The sequence below is a fragment of the Phocoena sinus genome, chromosome 5 (assembly GCF_008692025.1).
Source record: "Phocoena sinus isolate mPhoSin1 chromosome 5, mPhoSin1.pri, whole genome shotgun sequence".
NCBI lineage: Eukaryota > Metazoa > Chordata > Mammalia > Artiodactyla > Phocoenidae > Phocoena > Phocoena sinus.
The window spans coordinates 28,096,200-28,117,751 of NC_045767.1; the positions used below are offsets into that span (position 1 = coordinate 28,096,200).

General features: G+C 42.3%; 1 long non-coding RNA gene across 1 annotated transcript; it reads right to left on the reverse strand.

The window, feature by feature from the left end:
* Nucleotides 1-7,194: 7,194 nt before the first annotated feature.
* On the reverse strand, nucleotides 7,195-12,219 carry LOC116754812. Its single transcript, XR_004350160.1, has 4 exons — nucleotides 12,037-12,219; nucleotides 8,586-8,767; nucleotides 8,336-8,468; nucleotides 7,195-7,594 (listed from the first exon to the last, which is right to left on the reverse strand). It is a non-coding gene; the product is annotated as an uncharacterized LOC116754812 (long non-coding RNA).
* Nucleotides 12,220-21,552: the final 9,333 nt, after the last annotated feature.

Consider the following 21,552-nt stretch of genomic DNA (forward strand, 5'->3'; position numbering starts at 1 on the left):
CTCTCAACCACTGCGCCACCAGGGAAGCCCAATAGCTCCATTTTTAATAAAAGGAAGAACCAACCAGGGTTTGTCTGGCTTTCATCTCTGGGTGTAAGGGAGACCTGTTGGAAAACCCCTTCTAGTTTAAAGGTTGTATTATTCTTAGCCACTCGATTATCTGATATGAGGAGAAAGTGATTTTTCTCGTACATTCACCTTTATGTTTCTAGTGTTTAAAAAGCCAAGCCAGCAAGCAAAGCAATCGTAGTATGAGAGTGTTTAAAATCACGGTTTTAATGCCAAATAACTGTTAATTTAGTGATGACGATGCTTTTATGGTGATTATAGGCTTCTTTTGGAAACTTGCCAAGGAAACAGGTTCATGACACAAGTCTGGGGAAGGTAAATCTTCAGGTGCAGGTACTCAGGAAACCTCAGCTGGTGAGGAGGATACTATAAACAGGTGGTGACCCTAACAGTTTATTTGGAGAGGCACAGATGGGGGGAGGGTTCAATAGTCATAGTTTTGAGTAATGGGTAATACACCTAATGACTCAACCTGCGACCTAGTTGAATCTAGCAGCCACCTCTGCAGTTTCTCCAGGACCAGAGACCCGTTCAGCAAGAGCTTGCAGTTCCTCTTACACATCAGCATCACGTCATATACGGCAGGAATTCCGTCTCCCGTCTGTGGTCTACACTCGGGCTTTTCCTTCGCTATCTACAGCAGAACTAATTTTACACTAAGTAGGTGCAGTTATTTTTTATGGCGTCTAATCACTTTCAGCGGTTAAGAACGATGTTCTTTCTGCCTCACTTCGCGCTGTGAGTTCTCCTTGCCACCCCCGGCAGTCTCCGCAGCCTGTGGGTTGAGGCCCAGTCGTCCTCTCCCGTTCCCTGTAGAGATGAGAATTACTGGTCGAAGCTTCCAGCGGTAGGGAATATAGTCGCTCTTCCATTTTACCCATTCGCCTCCCGCCCTGGGACCAGATCGGTCTGTCTGCACCAAGCAGGTTCGTGGGCCGCTGAGCCAAGCCATTCTATTTTTGGAGCTCTCTGAGAGCCGTTTCAAGCAAGGCCATGACGATGTTGTTCTGATGACAGTCCCACACTGCAAAAGTTGCCAGATCTTTCCAGCTCCAGGGGCGCGGTGGCGTGTTTACCTAAGCCTGGAGAGGTGCGGGGGTTGGTCCTGGCCCGGGTGGATCTCTGCTTCGGCGCCGCCAGGCTCCGGGCATTGATTGTATTTACTTGTTCAGAAGTGCCCAGGACTTAGGGCTGATTTTCCTTCACCAGATCTAAGACAAATCCATCTGAGGGCGAACAAGGAGAAAACGGAGAAGCGGAGAGGTGGGCCGCCGGGCGAGGTAGGGACGAGAGGAGTACTGGGGGTCCCGGAGCCCCCAGCACCTGGGCAGGAGCCAGGTAGTCTCCCTCCCGGGCAGAGCCCTGCGGACCCGGCGGAGGCGCGGGCTTCGGAAGGCCCCGGGCGGCCTTGGCCGGGAGGGAGCGAGGGTCCTGTTACCCGCGGAGCGCATCTAGACCCAGGGCCCGCTTCTGCGGCGCCCACCCTCCGGCCCGGGTCGCCTGGGCGCACGGCTGCGGCAGGGCCGAGGCAGAGGCAGAGGCAGGGAGTTGCGAGCCGCCGCCGCCCGCCGCGTGCACCCCCTGCATCGCACAGCCTTGGGCAGGTTGTGACTGCTGGGCCTCAACACCTGGAACCCGTTAAAAGCGCCTCCTCCTCACGCCCGGCCTCGGTCTCTTACCCCACCCCCAGGCTCTCGGGTCCCAGGCGAGCTTTGAATGTATTAATTAAATAAAGCAGGCAGCCCTTGAATCGCGCCAACGCAGGGCGCTCTCGGGAGCGTGAAAGTCCTGGCCTCCGAATCCGCAAAAGAAAAATGTGTGAAAAGAGAATTAGTGAAATTAGGTTAGACCAATAAAACGTGAGGGCTCCAGCACCCCCCTTCCCGCTCCCCCAGCCTGGGGCTAGAAGGGCTATCTGGTCTGATCTATTGTTTCCCGCCCTGGCAGGGGGTTCATTGTTTGATAAATAATTCCCCCTCCATCTTATTCTTTAAAAAAAAAATGGGTATTTGCATAATCACTGCTTTGATGTGGCCAGAAATAGGAGGCTTGGTCTCCCCAAGTCTGCTATTGGTAGCGAAGCAACAAAGCTCGATCCAGATCTTTCACTTCGCTGACAGCGTGTGGGGCAGATTGTCAGAAACGGCTGCGTTAAGCTCCTGCCTCCTTTTAAAAAAGGATCCACTTTAATGATTAAACCTAAGGAATGTCCCCAAAGGGGGAAGGCGGTGAAGGACAAGAGTTCTCAGCCCCCTCCACCTCCCTCTGTCCTCCAGCGTTCATTGTTCTCGGCAGTCTCTTTTCCAAAGCCTTTGCGGGCGTGCGCCTCGCTTGGGGCCTCCCCACGTGGCTCGCAGTGGGCACCCGCCGGGGTCCGCCGGGTCCGAGGTCTGCAGGAGCGGTCCTCCTCGTCCCCCACCCGTTTTTCCTTTCCCAGTTTGGTTTACCCAGCCTGGGTGGGGTTCGTCTTATGGAGGACGCCGAAGTGAGCTGCTCTTTGGTCCCTGAGTGGAAACGAGGCGGGTGGGGAGGGCCCCTGGGAACGCAAGATGGGGGCAGTTTCAGATGGTCCCCGACAGGAGAGAGGAGCAAAGAAATTCAGTCATCCGGAAAGCGGATCGAGAAAGCCAGTGTGGCCGGAGCTATTATATCCCTGGACGGTGGCGGGAGTCGGAAGATGGAGTGGGAAAGAGTCCTGATGCTGTGTGCACTACAATAAATGACTTTTTTTTTTTTTCTTTCCTCTCGGTGCCGGGGTCGCAGGAGGAGGGAAGGCGGTGGGAGTTCTCTGCTTTCACCTCTGCTTTCTCTCTCACCCAGCTTCTCCAAACCCTAAAGCACGAAGGGGGAAAAGCCAACTTGGATTATTGTCTAGGAACGCTATGTGATGAGGCTGGGGCTTCCTGAGCAACCGGACAGCCGCCAGCTCTGCGCTCCAGCCTGGGTAGGTCTCACCTGTGGGAGAAACGCTCAGCCTCCTCGGGCCCTAAGCCCAGGATTCCGGGGAAGGCGGGGGCGGTGAGACGAAGGGGGATCCGCGAAGCACCTGCGCGACCGGGGTCCCATTCCTCTTCTGAGCCCCCGCATCTTACCAAGCTGGACTCCGGGGCATTCTTCAAGTGTCCCACCAGCTTTTGGACTCAGAGCTTCAACAGTTGTTTAGCTCATTGTAACTTCTCTTTTTACTTATCTTTCCTTTTTACTTTTCAAGGCTGTAATTGTATAAGCAATCGTTTTCCTTCATATCAAGTTTCTCACAAAAGTCATACTTATGAAATAGAAGGACTTGGGATTCAAGATTTTTCCCAATGGAAGCATACTTTTAATTTTGTTTGGACTTTGACAATAGCCCTGTAGAGTCATGTTACCTGGTAGACACTGTAGGGTATACTGAATTCCAGAGATGTAAGAAATCAAGAGGCAAAAAGTTAGAGTTATTTCAAAGGACACATCTCCCAGAGAGGCTGTTTGGACTGTAGCTGGTCTTTCAAAGATTCAAAAACAAGTGTATATCTTCTCTGATCTTGCTGAAGTGTAGAACAGACTGTGCCACCAGTATTTTTCTTCATTCATCCTTCCCTTCTAATGATTCCATTACCACCTTCTCCTTGATTCTCTTCACTCCAGGACCTGGAGGCATACCTGGAGACATTAAACAACGAAGCAAAGAACCAAAATCTTTCACCTATCTTACCTGATCTAGAAACAATTAAGTAAAAGTGCTGAAGTCCACGTTATATGGGAACAGGAAGCTTCAAAATAAGCAGAGAAAGCTGGGGGCTGGTTTCCAGGGTAGCAGCTTGCAATAAAGCCTAATTCCTTGTGACAAAGAGGTCATCTTCCTTTTCACATGTGTTTATGATCCCTTTGTGCATTGTATTTTGGCATAAAAGCTTCTATGCTCTGTCAGGCCTCCACAGGCAGCTCTATGACTCTCAAGGGGGTTTATTGCCTCTTTGGTATAAGAATAGCAGAAAGAAGCCAAACTAGTGCCAGTGTGACAAAGGACAACCACACGGGCTTGCCATTGCTTTCTTTCTGTAACATAAATTTTGCTATGCATTGAAATAATTTAAAAATGAGAGATTCTGGGATAACTTTAATTTGATTTTGTGGTTTTTCTTCGTACCTTTCACATCTATTGAAACACTACATGACATGTACAAGAAGATTGATTCATTGTGAGGATATGATCAATTTATCTTTTTGCCTTACTTTCCAGATAATTTTGGAAAAGAAATCAAATGAGGTAAAACCTTTGAAACTGTACGGAGAAAAGTCTAACCATAAACCTTAGATAACTATTGTATTAATGCATTAATACTTCTTTCATTCCTAGAACATGATCAAAAAAATTTTTTTTCTGAATCAAACCTATCTGAACTAATATCTTCCTTAACTCAAAATTTCCATGGCAGCAGCTTGAAATAGACAAAGAAGAAAACATGATTTTGCTGGTGGAGCACTAAAGCAACTCAAAAGTTTTGAGTTCAAATCCAGTGTTTCTCTTGAATTAGAAGAAAATGATTTCACCATATCTGCATGACATGGGCACTGCACAGGAAAGCCTTGCCAATAGAGCTCTTGATGGCTTTGCAAAAGAAATTCCTATCATTTTCAGTAGACCTAGGAGGGTCTATATGACATCTTTAGTCTGGGAAGAATCAGAAAGAGTGTAGTGAAAACTGAGTTTTATTTTTTTGTGAGCAAATAATTTAAAAGGGGTTTCAGTTCTACTTGAGTAAAACTGTCCTGGAATCTTAAGACCATTCTGCTCTCCTACGTTGGGGAGACTTGTCTAGACTTCCTAGAGTTTTTGTCAGAGCAAAATGGTTCTAAACTATGTAAGATGAAACTGAACTGCTGAAGGCACTGGCCAGAGTACTTCCCTCACCTTCACATTACTCTGAATTTCTCAGATACTCATGTCTTCGATAACAATATGTATAAGATGGTAATGGTGATAACACATTACAAAGCAGGCTGGAGCAAGTCCCTATGGTGGCAACTACTGGTCATAGCTCTCCAGATAATTGCTAGTTCCATCTCTTTCCACCAAAAAGACACCAAAGTTCAATGGTTCCCTTTTCCTACCCCAGCAAAACGAGTGATGTTACAAGATCTTCCGTAAGGGACTAAAAGGAGAGTATTCATAAATGTTAGGCTTCTCAACTTTTTGGTATTCATGACACACTTTAGAATTTTGATAGCATATTTGAAGGGATTGGGAGTCTCCAAATAACATTAAACAAGGTAGCTATGATTACACCACACAGTATCTTCACTGTCTCGCAGAATCTGTAACAGTCACAATCATCAGCCACTGCCCTTCATCATGGTATCACTGTTTCAGTATTACTATTTCTTGTCCTGATAGCACCTCCCATATACACTAGGCAATATTCCTGCATGTTTCAGGAAACAGAATTTCATTGGTACTATCTTTACCCTACTCTGGAACTCTTATTCAAAGCCTGTGACTTCATTTCATTCCATCTGGACAAAATCCTGCCACTGGATACTGTGGAGGACATTTCTAGTCTCCACGAATATCTGATGTTCTAACCCTATTGGGCATGCTCAGGCCCCTTACAGTAGGGTGGGGCTCCATCTCTGGTCTCTATCTTCCTCTTCTCTTGAGAGGGTGAGGCCAACATATCAAAGCTCGTTGGGCTTCTGAGTGATCATATAAAGAGTAGTGGTTCTTGTGAGTCACCTCAACTCACAGTGGATGTTACATGAGGGAGAAAAAAACTTGTGAGTTGAAAGCCAGGAAGATTTGAAGGTTGTTGCTGCATCATAAAAACCCACTTTGATTAATATGGAAGTATATTTATTTGAAGACTATATAACTTATTTGTAGCAAAAAAAAAAAGTCTGTAAAACTTGGTGGCTCACCTCTGAATAGTTCGAAGATTCTGTTATAAAAGACAATTTTATTTTTATTTTTGGCCATGCAAGAAAGCTTTATGTCTCAAAGTCTACAGCCATTCTTAGAGTGATTTTTAAAAATCATCTTAACCTTTTTAACTGTACAGTTTAGTAGTTTTAAGTATATTTGCAGTGTTGTGCAACCAATCTCCAGAATGTTTTCATCTTGCAAAACTGTAACTCTACACCCATCAAACAACAGCTCCCATTTCTCCTCCTTTCCAACCTCTGGAAACCAATATTCTTCTTTCTGTTCCTATGAATTTGACTACTTTACATACCTTATGTAATAAAAGCTATTTTTATTTTTAAAGCCTATAGTGTCACTGTCCTCATTTTCTCTATTGTAATAAACTTTAATTTTATTTCTCCCTACTGCTGATGTAGAAGTAAGCATGTATGAAGTTCTGTCATTCACGACACATAACTTTTCTGCTATCTTGTGGGAAATAATAATATGCAGCTGTACTCTCCTTTGTATAGTGTTACTGATTGACTGAAGGCAGTTTTGCAGGAGGGCACCCATTATCTGAAGAGCCATCTATTCTTGAGAGAGCCCTGCACGTAATTATGTGTTTGCCCCATCCTATACAGAAAGCGACCGAGGTGCTTCCATAGGTTCTGGGGGTTAGTTTGAAGAGTAGATTGACTCCTGGGGTGCTATGGATAAAACTCACTGTGATAATGTTATTTGATCCTGTTGTACCCAAGCCTGTAAGGGGACAGTAAAGATAAATTACACATTTGGCCAAAGTACTATAATCAGCTTATTAACTTAGAGTATGTGATGAGGCTTTTCATTTTGGGGAAGCCAGAGCACTGGATTGAGTCAAGAGGCTGAATTTGTGGTGAGGGTCCTTTTTGTTACTGATTGGCTGTGTGACCATGAGTAAGTCTCTCAGCCTGACAAGCCTGATAAGACTAGGTATTTCCAAAGTCTTTTCTAGTTCTGATTTTCAAAGTTTTTATAAAATACTATAGGTTTGTTTTTAGAAACACTTTTGGACAAACCCTAACTGTTTTATGTTCGTACGTGTATTTTCAGAAGACGTATCTTCAGAAGAAGAGCTGCGTTGATTTTCAAAAATAGATGAAGACACAAAATTTTAAGTTGCCTTTTATAACTGTGTCTTTAAAAATGGAAACTGGAGGATGGAGAAAGGCAACTGAAACATCCCTCAAGCTATGCTCATATTTAACACCGACATCTAAGACTTGCCGTGCACTTTGAATCCAATCTTGTTTTTTATTCAGCGCTTGCATTGAACAGAAAAAGTCAATCATTTTAGGTACGGATGAAGAGCAAACCTTTAAACAAGATTCTCTCTTTCAAGCTGCCTCTGAGCAGAGGATGACTATTTCTTTTATTCAGAGACATATTTCTTCATCTACCTCCTTTCTCCCTCATCTTTAAAGGTATATCTTGATTTGGGCATCAAGGATCTACAAACACATCACACAAGTAATTTAAAACTGTTCTTCTTGGGGCGAAAACAGATTAAGTCTCAGCTCCCCATGAATAGCTCTGCTCTCTCCTTTTTAATAAAGAAGAGTTAGACTGGACCAGTGCCGATGGCATATTTACCTTCATGAGCTAAAAAAAAAAAAAAAGAAAAGAAAAAGAAAAAAAGTTAATTACTGCTCGGAGCAAGTTAGTCTGGCTGTCCTGAGCTGTCTTTTATTAGTTGTCCCCTTCATTAATTTCCCTCACTGGATTTGCTGCTAATAGCTGCCTGGTCCCAGTCAGCTCAAAGCCACATCTGTGCCATTGAGCAGAAAAGTAGGAGCCTGGCCAAAGGGGGATGGAGATGGCGCGAGGGAGACGCTATTTACAAATCAACTCTTATTAACATGATGGTCTGGTTTGCTGAAGAGGGGAGACGGTGGGCATCAGAGCAGAGAGCTGTAGAGCAGAGGAGAGGTAGTGAAAGCTGAAGGAATCAGCCCCAAGCATGGCAGTTTGGATTTTTACTTCATTCCTTATGCACTAGTGTTCTCCTAGCTTCACCTTAATGTCAATACTTGTTTTCCAAAGGCTGGATGAAGTATACTACTCTGTCACTGAACTTCATGAAAAGCAATAAAAGTATGGATCTTTTAGTAAGGAGGTTTGCTCTTCACCTTACGATGCAGAGACTTTGAGAGATCCAAGTCAACAAATGGGCTTTTTCCTTTTAAAGTTTATACCTCATTTTTAGATATTAATTCAATTGGAGACAGTGTATTGAATACATGTATGATTTGTTTATTCTTGTCCAGTTGTGTACATCGCTTTGGAAAGGTCAAACCATCTTTATTTTCCTCACACTTATCACCAACAGGTATAAGAACTTACCAAGTTATCTTGTTACAGTAAGCTCCAGGAGGAAGTGTGCGCGCACGTGCACACACGCCGGTTCTCATTCTCCAGCGTCTGTAACAGGGCCTCCCATACAGTAGGAGCTCAGCAAGTATTTGTGGAGTTAACGCTGACGAATGAGGAATTTTTTTAATAGACAAAGAACAATCAGTCCCAAATTCCTATTTATATGCATACTCAATTAAGAAACATCTCAAAGCTCTCCCCCCTGCTTTTATTTACTTACTTATTTATTTGGCTGCGTTGGGTCTTAGGTGAAGCATGTGGGCTCTTCCTTGCAGCGCCGGCTTCTCTCTGGTATTGGTGCTCCCGCCTCAGAGTGCTCGGGCTGGGTAGCTGTGGAGCGTGGGCTTAAGTAGCACCTTTCTGTGTGCGTTGTAATATACTTGAGCTTCCATTCACATTGCTCTATCACAGTAAAATAGAAAAGTTAAATTTGAATCCTCTGAGTATCACATGCCTGGGCTTGGGGATCAGTCAGCTTGGGTTCAAACCTCATTTCTAATATTTATTAGCTGTGTGGTCGACTTAATTTTGGCTTTAGTTCCCTATTTCTAAATAGAGCTAAATGAGCTAGTACATGTAATGTGGTTGGCACATAGTAAGTCCCAACAAATGGTTGCTCTTTGGTTATTCTTTGGAAATACACGTGTACCAAATGTGAAACCAAGTGTAGTCACCAGTTACAGCCTTTAAATTGTTTAATAAATAATGCACTGTAACGTACCTTCTCTGATAAATCTCCACTTTGATTATTTTTGCAAAAATTTGCACGTCCTTCAAGTGTCAGGTAGCCTAAACAATGTTGCCCAAGTTGTTCTATCAGGAACTTGGAGTAAGCTGTGTCTAGTTCGAGCGGGTTTGAGATGACCGACCCTCCAACTGGGCATGTGCGAGTGTCCACTGGTGACCCTGTGATGTCAGAGGGCCAAAACCTCCACCCTTACAGCATGCTAACCGCCGTTTTCCTCCACGAAGAGGCTTGTTATTGAGTTGCACCTGTGGCATCTACAGGGCAGGACAAGTACCTCACCTTTTCCTTATCTTCAGTCACTTTTCCCCACGCTCCCCATGCCTCAGCTTTATCCCATAAATATTCCGAGCCCCTCGCCTTGGGGGAGGCTGACTTGAGACTTTTTCTTCTTTGTCCTCACTTGGCTGCCTCCTGAATAAACCTTTTGTCTGATGCGAACCTCCACGTCTCAGCATTTGGCTTGCTGGACTTTGGGGCAAAGTTCAGTAACAAATGAATATGGTATTTTAAATATAAAAATTATAGACTTCGGATTTTTAGTTATTTCAAAAATAACAGAGAACAAACTAGTGGTTACCAGTGGGGAGAAGGGAGGGGAAGGGGGAGGAGGGGCAATATAGGGGAAGGGGAGTAAGAGGTACAAACTATTAGGTATAAATTAAGTTACAAGGATATATTGTACAACATGGGGAATGTAGCCAATATTTTATAATAGCTATAAATGGAATGTAACCTTTAAAAATTGTGAATCACTATGTTGTACATCCGTAACTTATATAATATTGTACAGCAACTTACTTCAATAAAAAAATAAAGTAATAATTGAGAAAGGTAAAAAACAACATGAGTTCTATTGAAGTATCAAGGAAAAATCCAGATTAGTAAAAATCTAGAATAATCGTAATTACCATTGATTTTAGAATGACATTATTTATAGTTAATAACTATAATTAATGTATTTATTTGGAGAATGAAATAAAATGCTTCATCATTTGATAATACATTGTAGAACAAGAAAGGAGCCTATGTGGTATGGTTTTGGAGGGGTTGTTTCAAAAATTAAAAAGCAGATACCCCTTGAACCCGAAATTCTATTTTTAGGAAGTTATTCTACAGAAACTCTTTTTTTTTTTTTTTTTTTTTGCGGTACGCTGGCCTCTCACTGTTGTGGTCTCTCCCGTTGCGGAGCACAGGCTCCGGACGCGCAGGCTCAGCGGCCATGGCTCACGGGCCCAGCCGCTCCACGGCATGTGGGATCTTCCCAGAGCCGGGCATGAACCCGTGTCCCCTGCATCGGCAGGTGGCCTCTCAACCACTGCACCACCAGGGAAACCCCCAGCACCATTTATTGAAGAGACTATCCTTTCCCCATTTGAATGTTCTTGGTGTCCTTATCAGATTAGTTGACTGTATTTCTGGGATCTCTGTTCTGTTCCATTGGTCTGTGTGTTTGTTTTTATGTCAGTACCATACTCTTGATTACTATAGTTAAGCAATATAGTTTGAAATCAGGAAGTGTGATACTTCCAGCTTTGTTCTTCTTTCCAAGATTGCTTTGGGTATTTGAGGCCTTTAGTGGTTCTGTAAGAATTTTAGGATTTTTAAATATCTCTATGAACAAAGCCTTTGGAATTTTGATGGGGATTGCATTGAATCTATAGATTGCTTTGGATAGTATAGACATTTTAATATTAATTCTTCCAATTCATGAACATAGGGTGTCTTTACATTTATTTGTCTCTCTTTCAATTTCTTTCTACAATGTCTTATAGTTTTCAGTGTATAGATCTTTTACTTCCTTGGTTAAATTTATTCCTAAGTATTTTATTTTTTTTGATGCTATTGTAAATGGGATTGCTTTCTTAATTTCTCTGTCAGGTGGTTTACATCTCTCTATTGAAACTCTCAGTTTTGTTCATACATTGTTTTACTGAATTTGTCACACGGTCTGTGTGCTCACTGAATTGTACTCACTGAGCGTCCTTAGAACAATTATTGTATTTTGAATTCTTTGTCAGGCAATTCATAGATTTCTATTTCTCTGGGGTCAGTTGCTAGAGAATTATTGTGCTTCTTTGATGATATCATGCTTCCTTGACTTTTCATGCTCTTGCTTGAAGTCTTACATTGCTGTTTTCACTTTTTTTTTTTTTTTGCTGTTTTCACTTTTGAAGAAGAGTCACCTCTAGGCTTTAGTGACTGGCTTTAGCAGAGAGATACTTTCACTTGATAGCCCAGCCAGAGGTTCTGAGGCTTTTCCAGACCTTTTCTATGGGTGTGCCTGCTCCACACTTTTTGTTCCTTCTTGGGGAAGTTCCTAAGAGTGTATACCTTCTCTCAGTCCTGCAAAGCCTGGTGTTGAAAGTGTCCCATTTGTTTTCCCTGATGAAGTGTTCTGAAACGCTCGAGTCTGTGAGTCTTCATCTAATCTTGCAGAATTAGACTGGCTTTCTGCGCTTGCTTGCTAGTCATCTGCAAGTACTTGTTCTCACTGTCCACAGAAGATGGCTACGCGAGGAGGTGGGCAGTTAGGCGTTGGGGGTGCATGTGGGGGGACGTTGGGGGGGGCTGCATGTGAGGCATCCATCATTTCTCGTGGAGGGACTTTCTGACAAGAGTCTGTGAATCAGTTAGTAGGCAGAACCATGAAGCAATTAGTAGTATCCCTTTGCTGAGTTCCGAGCCCTGGCTGCTGTACTCTCAACTTCTCCCAACACTCAAGGTTGCAGATCCCCTCAATAATCTGGGTGAAGTGAGAAAGAAGTGGGTCTCTTGGGTAGCATCCTGCCCAGCTGGGGAACCTGGGCACTCACTCACATGCTCTCAGTCTTCCCTGTGAAAGAAGTCATGGCTGTGGGGGTCTTTCCTGGCACCAAGCCTTAGGAGAAGAGTGATGTGGGCAAAGTGAAACTGCTCCTCTTACCATCTTCAATGAATCTATTCCTGGATTCTTCTGCTTCAGTGGCATGCTGGGGTTTCTCTGCTGGACTCCTGGATGCCCACAAGGGTGCTCTTATCCGTAGGTGACTGTAAAAGTCGATGTACTGTGGGGGGATGAAGGCGGAGAACTCCTATTCTGCCATCTTGCTGATGTCACTTCAATTATATTTCTATGTACTAGTAAAGAACAATTGGAAATTGAAACAAGAAAATAAGACTATGTACAGCATCAGAATATAAACTACTTAGGAAAAATTTAACAAAATATGGGCAAAATGTGCATGCTGAAAACTAGAAAGTATTTATGGAAACATTAAAGAAGACTTAAATAAATGGAGAGGTGTATGGTACTCATGGATCAGAAGATTCCACGTTGTTAAAAATATCAATTTTCCGCTACTGTGGTCAGCCTGCAGATGCACAACGGGTCCCCTGCTCCATCCAAAATTTGGATGTCAAAACTGATGATGCCACACGTGCATCAAAAGGGTGTGAGGTTATTATTCACATAACACGGCTTCCTGGGGAGAACAAGGAAGCCTCCCAAACGAGTGTAAAATGGCTTGAAAGAATGGGCTTAGGGTTTCATGGAGTTTAGAGGGTAGGGCTGGTGTGAGAGTTCTTTCCACGGGCTGGGGTTTCATGCTTTTAAATTCCTGCTGGTGTCAAAGAAAAAAGCACCTAGGCTTTCTGGTCAGCTCATCCAGATGTGGGGAAGAGAGGTAAGGGACAGTGGAAGGGCTTCATAGCTGTCAATCATCAAACATCAAAAATGGAGTCAGGGGGCTTCCCTGGTGGCGCAGTGGTTGAGAGTCCGCCTGCCGATGCAGGGGACGCGGGTTCGTGCCCCGGTCCGGGAGGATCCCACGTGCCGCGGAGCGGCTGGGCCCGTGAGCCATGGCCGCTGAGCCTGTGTGTCCGGAGCCTGTGCTCTGCAACGGGAGAGGCCACAACAGTGAGGGGCCCGCGTACCGCAAAAAAAAAAAAAAAAAAAAAAAAAAAAAAAAAAAAAAAAAAAAAAAAAAAAAAAAATGGAGTCAGACACTTTGTTAGATTCCCAATTTGGTCCATAGACTTCACACTACCCAATTAAAACCCCTCTTTATCCCTGATAATTTTTTTTTCTGAAGTCTGTTTTGCTTGATTTTAGCTTTATGATGTATCCTTAATCTCAATGATGCTTGTCTGCTCTGGCTAAAGGATGAACCACAGTCTTTAATTCATGAAACTTGAAAAACAGCCTTCTTTTTTTTTTTTTTGTTTGGTACGCGGGTCTCTCACTGCTGTGGCCTCTCCCGTTGTGGAGCACAGGCTCCGGACGCGCAGGCTCAGCGGCCATGGCTCACGGGCCCAGCCGCTCCGCGGCATGTGGGATCCTCCCGGACCGGGGCACGAAGCCGTGTCCCCTGCATCGGCAGGCGGACTCTCAACCACTGCGCCACCAGGGAAGCCCGAAAAACAGCCTTCTTAATGCACTTTAAAACACTTGGTTTCTGAGCCAAGACCAATAAATTAGGTCTTCTTTATTGCTTATTTTAAAAATAATTCAGTACTTTATTTGACGCATATTATGTAGTAATACATACAATGAGGGTTAGCAACATTCATTGATCATTTTAAAAATTTGATTACTAACACATTTTGGCCACATAATAGTAGAATACTCCTGGTGATAATGATGCCTTATCACTAGAATCCAAGAACAGATGATAACCAATTTCTCCAGAGTTATAAAATAATGATAAAAATCAACATTAACACAACCCTGGGAACCATTATTTTTTATCAATTTTAATTAATGTACCCAAAATAGTTTAATTTTCTTAATTAAATAAGCACTAAAATTAAAATCATGGAAAATAAGAGGGGATTAAATCTCCCTAAGCCATGGAGCACTCATCACTCTTTTACGTTTTTACCCAGCCGAAAAACAAAAACAAACAACAAACAAACAAACAGAAAAAACCTGTCCACCCAGGAGCTAATCCATTTTCCACACTCATTATCATTCAGATGAGTCTTTTGTAAGACAAAGATGGCGGCATAGTTTTTTTCAGTGTCTGAGAACGAACGCCTTTCTTGTTTGGATTGTACAAAGAAAGAGGACCCTCTGGATCTAATTAAGAGATTTTCACCTGCCATCATTCATTCATTCAGTTCACAAACATTTATGGAACACGTGCAGTGTGCGTGGCATAATGTTAAATAGTGTATTACACCAGGAGTTATGCCACAATGGGTCAATCATAAAACTACACTCTTAATTAATCTTGTGATTTTTAATGATTTAATTCTCTCATTCAACAGGGTCTTATTAACGACCAAGTGCTAGGCTAGGCACTGGTGCTGACAAAATGAACTCACAATCTCTGCTTTCACGTACTCATAATCTAATGGGGGAGGCAGATACATAAACAAGCAATTACTGCTCAGCTGAGGTCCCACCATAAAGGTTGGTGATGGTGTAATGGAGCCTCTGTGTGTGTGTGTGTGTGTGTGCGTGCGTGCAAGTGTGTGTTTGTGTGCGTGTGTAACTAGAGGGAAGTAGGAGAAGAGTCAGAGAAGGTTTCCCTGAGGAGGTGAAACTTGAGTTGTCTTGAAGGGCAAATAAGAGCTTCCCAGGAGAGGTAGGGGAGGATATTGCAGGCAAAGGTAAGAGCCTCGCGAAACAGTTGTAGGAAGGCAGGCTTACCTGGGGAACTGCAGTCAGATGAGGCTGGGTGGTTGTGGGACTACCTGGTGATGAGGTTGAAGAGAGACAGAACAAGAGGATCATGTTAAGTATTATTTAGGCTAGGCCATAATGAACTTGTCAATATTAGACTACTTTGACTTAAAAAACAGTAATTTGATACAGTTTAAATGACATGATAATGATGACTAAGCATTAGTAAATAACTACATGAATGGAACCTATTACTGTTGCTGTTTTTGTTATTTGCATTTCCCACTTCTTCACACCCTGATTAGAACTGACTTCGCCAAAATATTTGCAAACGATGTGACCGACAGGGCTTAATTTCCAAAATATACAAACAGCTCATACAACTCAATAACAAAAAACCAAATAATCCAATCAAAAAATGGGCAGAAGACCTAAATAGACATTTCTCCAAAGAAGACATACAGATGGCCAATAGGCACATGAAAAGATGCTCAACATCACTAATTATTAGAGAAATGCAATCCAAACTCCAATGAAGGGGGTTTCCCTGGTGGCGCAGTGGTTGAGAGTCTCCCTGCCGATGCAGGGGACACGGGTTCGTGCCCCAGTCCGGGAGGATCCCACATGCCGTGGAGCGGCTGGGCCCGCGAGCCATGGCCGCTGAGCCTGCGCGTCCGGAGCCTGTGCTCCGCAACGGGAGAGGCCACAACAGTGAGAGGCCCGCGTACCGCAAAAAGAACAAAAAACTCCAATGAAGTATCACACCAGTCAGAATGGCTAACATTAAAAAAAGTCTACAAATAACAAATGCTGGAGAGAGTATGGAGAAAAGGGAACCCTCCTACACTGTTGGTGGGAATGTAAATTGGTACAACCACTATGGAGAACAGTATGGAGGTTCCTTAAAAAACTAAAAATAGAATTACCATATGATCCAGCAATATCACTCCTGGGCATATATCCAGAGAAAACTCTAATTTGAAAAGATACATGCACCCCAATGTTCATAGCAACATTATTTACAATAGCCAAGACATGGAAGCAACCTAAATGTCCATTGACAGATGAATGGATAAAGAAGATGTGGTACATGTATACAATGGAATATTACTCAGCCATAAAAAAGAATGAAATAATGCCATTTGTAGCAACATGGATGGACCTAGAGGTTATCATACTAAGTCAAATAAGTCAGAAAGAGAAAGGCAAACATCATATGATATCATTTATATGTGGAATCTAAAAAGAAGGTACAAATGAACTTATATACAAAATGGAAACAGACTCACAGACACAGAAAACAAACTTATGGTTACCAAAGGGGAAAGGGTGGGGGGAGGATAAATTAGGAGTTTGGGATTAACAGATACACACTACTATACATAAAATAGATAAACACCAAGGTCCTACTATACAGAACAGGGAACTATATTCAATAGCTTGTAATAAACCATAATGGAAAAGAATATGAAAAAGAATATATATATATATATATATATATATATATAAATGGAATCACTTTGCTGTACACCAGAAACGAACACAACATCATAAATCAACTATACTTCAATAAAAATTTTCAAAAAAAGAAATGACTTCTTAAAAGCAAGACTATCCCCTGCATCTGGGGGGAGAGTCTGAGGTTACCTGCAGTTAAGTGGCCTTGGCCACTAAAGTTAGTGAGAGTGGGGCTGGGGAAATAAATTCAGCAGGGCTGCAAAGGAGAAAGAGTTTAGATAATAATGATAACGAACTTCTATCACTTACTGAACACCAAAATGTGCCAGCCACTGAGCTAGGTCCTTCACATGCATTATCTCCATCCTCACAACATCACAAGGTGTGTCTTTTTACACCCATTTTACATATGGGAACTCGAAGGCTCTGAGAGGCTAGGCACCATTCTTCTAGTAAGTGGCAGAGCCAGGGCACATACCTGTGATTTCACCAGACTCTTCCCTTCAAGGAGGCCTAATGAGAGTGACTGCAGGTAGAACTAGAAGTGACGTCACCACCTGATGATGTTTAAAAGTTATTTCCCAGAAGAGGAAAGACCAGAAAATCGGTGTAGCCCCACCCATCAGTTCAGTGCCAGAAGTTCTCGATATTTAATTTTAATGTTTTTGGCTTTAGAGAGGTAGGGAGGGAGGAAGAGGAGAGGGTGCAGGAGATGAGGATGGGGGTCTATAAGAAGCAGTTCGGTAACATGGGAAGAAAAGTGAAGACAGGATGCTCTTTCCTCTCCAACCTCCCTGGCAAGCAACCAGCTGGCTCTATAATTTAACTGTTTACTGTAGCAAGGACAAAGAACATTCTGCTTAGTGAAGTCCTTCCCGACAACAGCTAAATACCAGGGGGAAAAAACTGTGTGCACATGATATAATTAAAACGTTTTCCTTGATTTATTCTCCTAAAAATGTGCATAGGAAGGAATATACAATCACCAAAATACAACATCACAATCTGAAATACATTACTGAAGGAGTGTTCTTAGCTGGGAAACTTTAGACAGTGTTTTCATCACTTTGGGATGATGGTCCAGTGGAGATGCTGCAGTTCTCTGCAGCCTTGTAATCTCGAAGCCACCCAGCATGCTCTCACAGTGGGAACAATGCCTCAGGAGCCCATGTGGTCCACGAGCACAGCGTCTCATTTATTATCCAAGTGGCCTATTCTAGAAACCATCTTTTGGGTGTGCCTTTTCATTTGTTTCTTCTGTCCCACATGCTGAGAGTGATGACAAGGGTCATTTCTAGTTAATGTTGTGGACAGTGCACTTAAAGTGACCTTTCCAACTGAGAAGCAGCTATTCAGTCTGGATTTTTAAACAGTTTTCTCCAAAAAAAAAAAGTGGGTGTATTTCCTGAAAAGTCATACTTCTGAATTTAGACTTAGGTGCCTTTGGCTCTCTGAGTCTTAGTTCTTTTCACAAGAAACATGATGTTGTTAGCGTTTGAAAGAGAAAATAACTCTAGGGTTATTTTGCAGGGGCAAAAGGGAAGTGATTGTCAGCAGGGTGGAATATATATTTAGTCTTTCCAGTAGAAACACTACAATAAATACACAAATCACTTGGCAGGGTCTCTTCTCTCTTCTAGCAATTGCATGAGCTAGCTGTACTGAACTATAAAATGCTTCATGAAAACAATATTTTCTCGATGACTGGACTGATTTTTAAAATTTATAAAGTATTGACTTTTCTTTTTCAATTCACCTTTTTCAATTCACCATTTTAGCATTTGAGATACACTCTGGTTGGTAAATGTTCTGAGCAAGGCATTTTGGGCACATCTTCAAAAATCACCAAGGAACTAAAATAGTTGACATATACCAAGTGATCAAAGCACTTAATTCATCTTGATCTGTCTTTTAATTTAATTTTTAAGTTACTGACAAAATCTGGCATCTCTTCACATCCAGGGCAATTTGGAGCTTTCTGTCTCCCAATCATCAGCTACTGTGTTAGCCACTGAACAACAACAATGTGTCACTGGCCTATGTAGAAGGGATCTTAAACAAAAGGCTTCTTTTTGATTGTTTGCATTTTTCCCCTTCCCTCTGGTAACCAAGAGTGAAATGTAATAAAAGCTGATACTTAGCAATGCAGAGTTTTAGAGATGCCAAGTTTAATTAGCCTTTATATGTGATCATGTTGTCTCAAGATGCTTAGGAATAATTTTTTGTTTGTTGACTGTGTCCTTGCTCAGCTCAGACAGGGCAGGGGCCATGCTGCCGGGATGGAGTGAGGAGAGCAGGCAGGAGGGGATGAGCTCGGGTCTCTTTGCAGTAGTTGTCGAGGTCACGCTGAATTGCAGAGCTCTCACTAACGTCTAGCTCAATCTCACATCGTCTTCCTTGGTGCTCGTCTGAAAGACCTAGGACTTTGATATTTTAAATTGCCTTTGTCAGTACAATTTATGGCTTTGAGTCTTTGCACAAGGCATGTTTCAACGGCCCCAGGCTCCACTGCACTTAACCTTTATCTACACCCGTTGAAGGACCTTGCTAACATGTCCATGGTAGGGCAAAGAGGCCAGCCACTCAGACGATGCCTGTGTGCTCCTCGGGCCTGGCCTGGCTCCTGCACTAACATGCCCCGGAGGCTGGGGAAGGATACAGCTGGCCAGAGGCTCCCGTCCCTCATATACCATCCTCTCCGATGCAGGTGGCTCAGTGACTGCTGTCCAGCCCAAGGGAATGCTGCACACGATCCAGGTGCTCAGCCCAGAGAGAATGTTCCCTATTGAAACCACGTTGGGAACACGGCCCTTCAAAGCCAGTCTCCGTAGGTCTTTCTGTTATTTGGAAAAGACCATGTCAAATGTCTAACAAAAGTGTTTAAATAGTCCCTCTCCTTTTTGGTGATTTGTGTAGGAAAAGAGGGTTAAATCTGGTGTCTGTCCTTGGCAGAGAAAACTTGCATATTCCAGCACTATCATTTATTCATATAGAACATGTATAGAATATATAGATGGATATAGATAAGCAATGTTTGAAAATTTAGTTAAAAGTAACAAAATAGGGCATTCTTTGATTTGAAACCCCATTGACTAGAAAAACGGTCTGTACTTTAAGGAAGAATTTGGCTTGGCAAAGTATGGGCAAAATGTACATAGTGAAGACATTTCTAATAACAGTGTTGCCTAAAATTCATGAGAACCTAAAAGAAGACAGAATTCCTTCTCTTTAACCTGTGTCATTTTCAGTGTATGGCTTAAATGGCAAAACACAAATTAAACTTGAATATCATTTTAAGTTAAAAAATTTAATTAGAGAGAAATGAATTTTTCTCATGTTAACTTTAATTAATGCACTTATTTAATCTTAAACAGTTTGATACTCACTTGGGTCTTCTTCCTTTTGAAAATTACTTTTGAAAACAAATATAGCAGTTACAGATTCAATTATTTAAAAATACTATTTTCTGTAATATGATAAATGTTTACCTCAGCTTGTTAAACTAAAGGCTGTAATCCCAGCCTTCCATTGTGAACTCATTTCTGTATGAGATTCATTAAAAATTTTATTACTGTGTAGATCACACAATGGAATAACAGTGTTAATAACTAGATACTGTAGGTGCAGGATTTGCAACCTACTCTCATGAAGCTAACTGCCCCAGGGCCAGCGGCTGCTCATTTATTTCACCATATTTAAATCAATTGTAAGGCAGTCAGACAATAAATTGCGTGCCCATCTCTGGTAATAAAATTGGCATCTCAAACAGCAGAGGCTTGTACAAAGATTTAATAGCTCCTCCTTTCGGGGTGGATTCTTCTTTGTACCATTTTTTCAGGGAAGGTGCCTAGATGTAAAGTGACATTCTTTTTCTGCCTTCTTGTTAGATTCTCTGATTTACCACCGTATAGTTGAGTCCAACTTTTTCAGTTTCTGTAAAGCTCCCCTTACTGCTTGAGGGGAATTCTTTTGTCTGGGCAGCAGAACAAGATAACTGACTTAATCTTCCTAGTAACACGTGAGTCGCCATGTATCATTTTAATCTGCAAAACACTCGGGCTGAGTAGTGTCACATGCTGATTTTACTTTTCTATGAGAAAGTGACTCCCTGGTTCAATGATGGATTGCTTGTTCTCTTTAAACAACAGTCAAGATGGTGAATGCCCTGGGGTGATAGACAGAGTGTGCAATGGGAATGGGGGCCAATCTGATGGCCCGGTTCAAGTTCACCTGACAAAGCTGGAGCAGTCTGCAAGCAGCATTTGAGAAAGGATTATTCACACTGGCATTATAGTTTTGAATGCATTTTTCTCCTTGTGCAGCTGCAAAGCTCCCTCACACTGAAGGTTTATGCACCATAATAAAGAGATTTATTTTTTTTTTTCTCTCACTCTCTCTTGCTTCTTATACTTTACACCTAGTTTCTACTGTTCAGGCAGAGGACATCTGTATAACCAAACTGCACAGAACAAGCATCACCCTCAAAACAACAGCAGTGCTGAAAGACAGTAACAAAAGCCTGACATTTCTGATGTTCGAAGGGACAGAAATTGTCTCCTTACGTTGAACTCAACTCCTCAAACTTAGCTTTTAAAATATTGTCATTTCACAACTCTACACACAAAAGATTATAATATAAATTAATTATTTAGTTCAATTTAGAAAAATGATAATGGAATTTTTCTAAAAATTACTTGAAAATTTCCTAATATCAATTTTGCTATGAGAAATTAAAGAATAGGGGGAAGAAGTTAGAAAAAAGTAAACACGATGAAGCAAAATAATTTTCCTTATAAAAACAGAGGTGGGGCTGAGGGGAACTTTGCTGTTCTTTCCTTCCAACTTTCTCCATCCTTCTGTCCATCCACTTATCTACCCACAACCCACCTTATTGCAGAATGGTTTTCTGAAGGCTGGAGAGCTCAGACATTCTTTACTTCTATAATTAAGACATAAATTATCATTGCCTCTTGCCTTATTGTAGCAAGAGGTAGTTAGCTAATAAGCACTTACTGAGCATATAAAATACATAGAATTACCACTGATGTCTCATTCATTTACTCACTTACTTAAACAAAAATGAACTAATTACCAACTGTTAAGCAGACACTATAAAATGCAAACGTGGGATGAGGGATACAAAGGGGCCCAAGGCTCAGTTTAGGCTAGTGAGATAGACAGAGTCACCTTTGAGTTGGCCTCCGAGTGATCTCTGCCTCTTGCTATTCATGCCCTTTTGATCTCCTCCCACATGGTACCAGGGTTGGTCTGTGCGACTAACAGAATATAAAAGTGATGGTGTGTAATGTCTGAAGCTAGGTTATAAAAGATGTTGTGACTTCTGTCTCTCTTGGCCTTAAGATTTTTTGCTCTGGT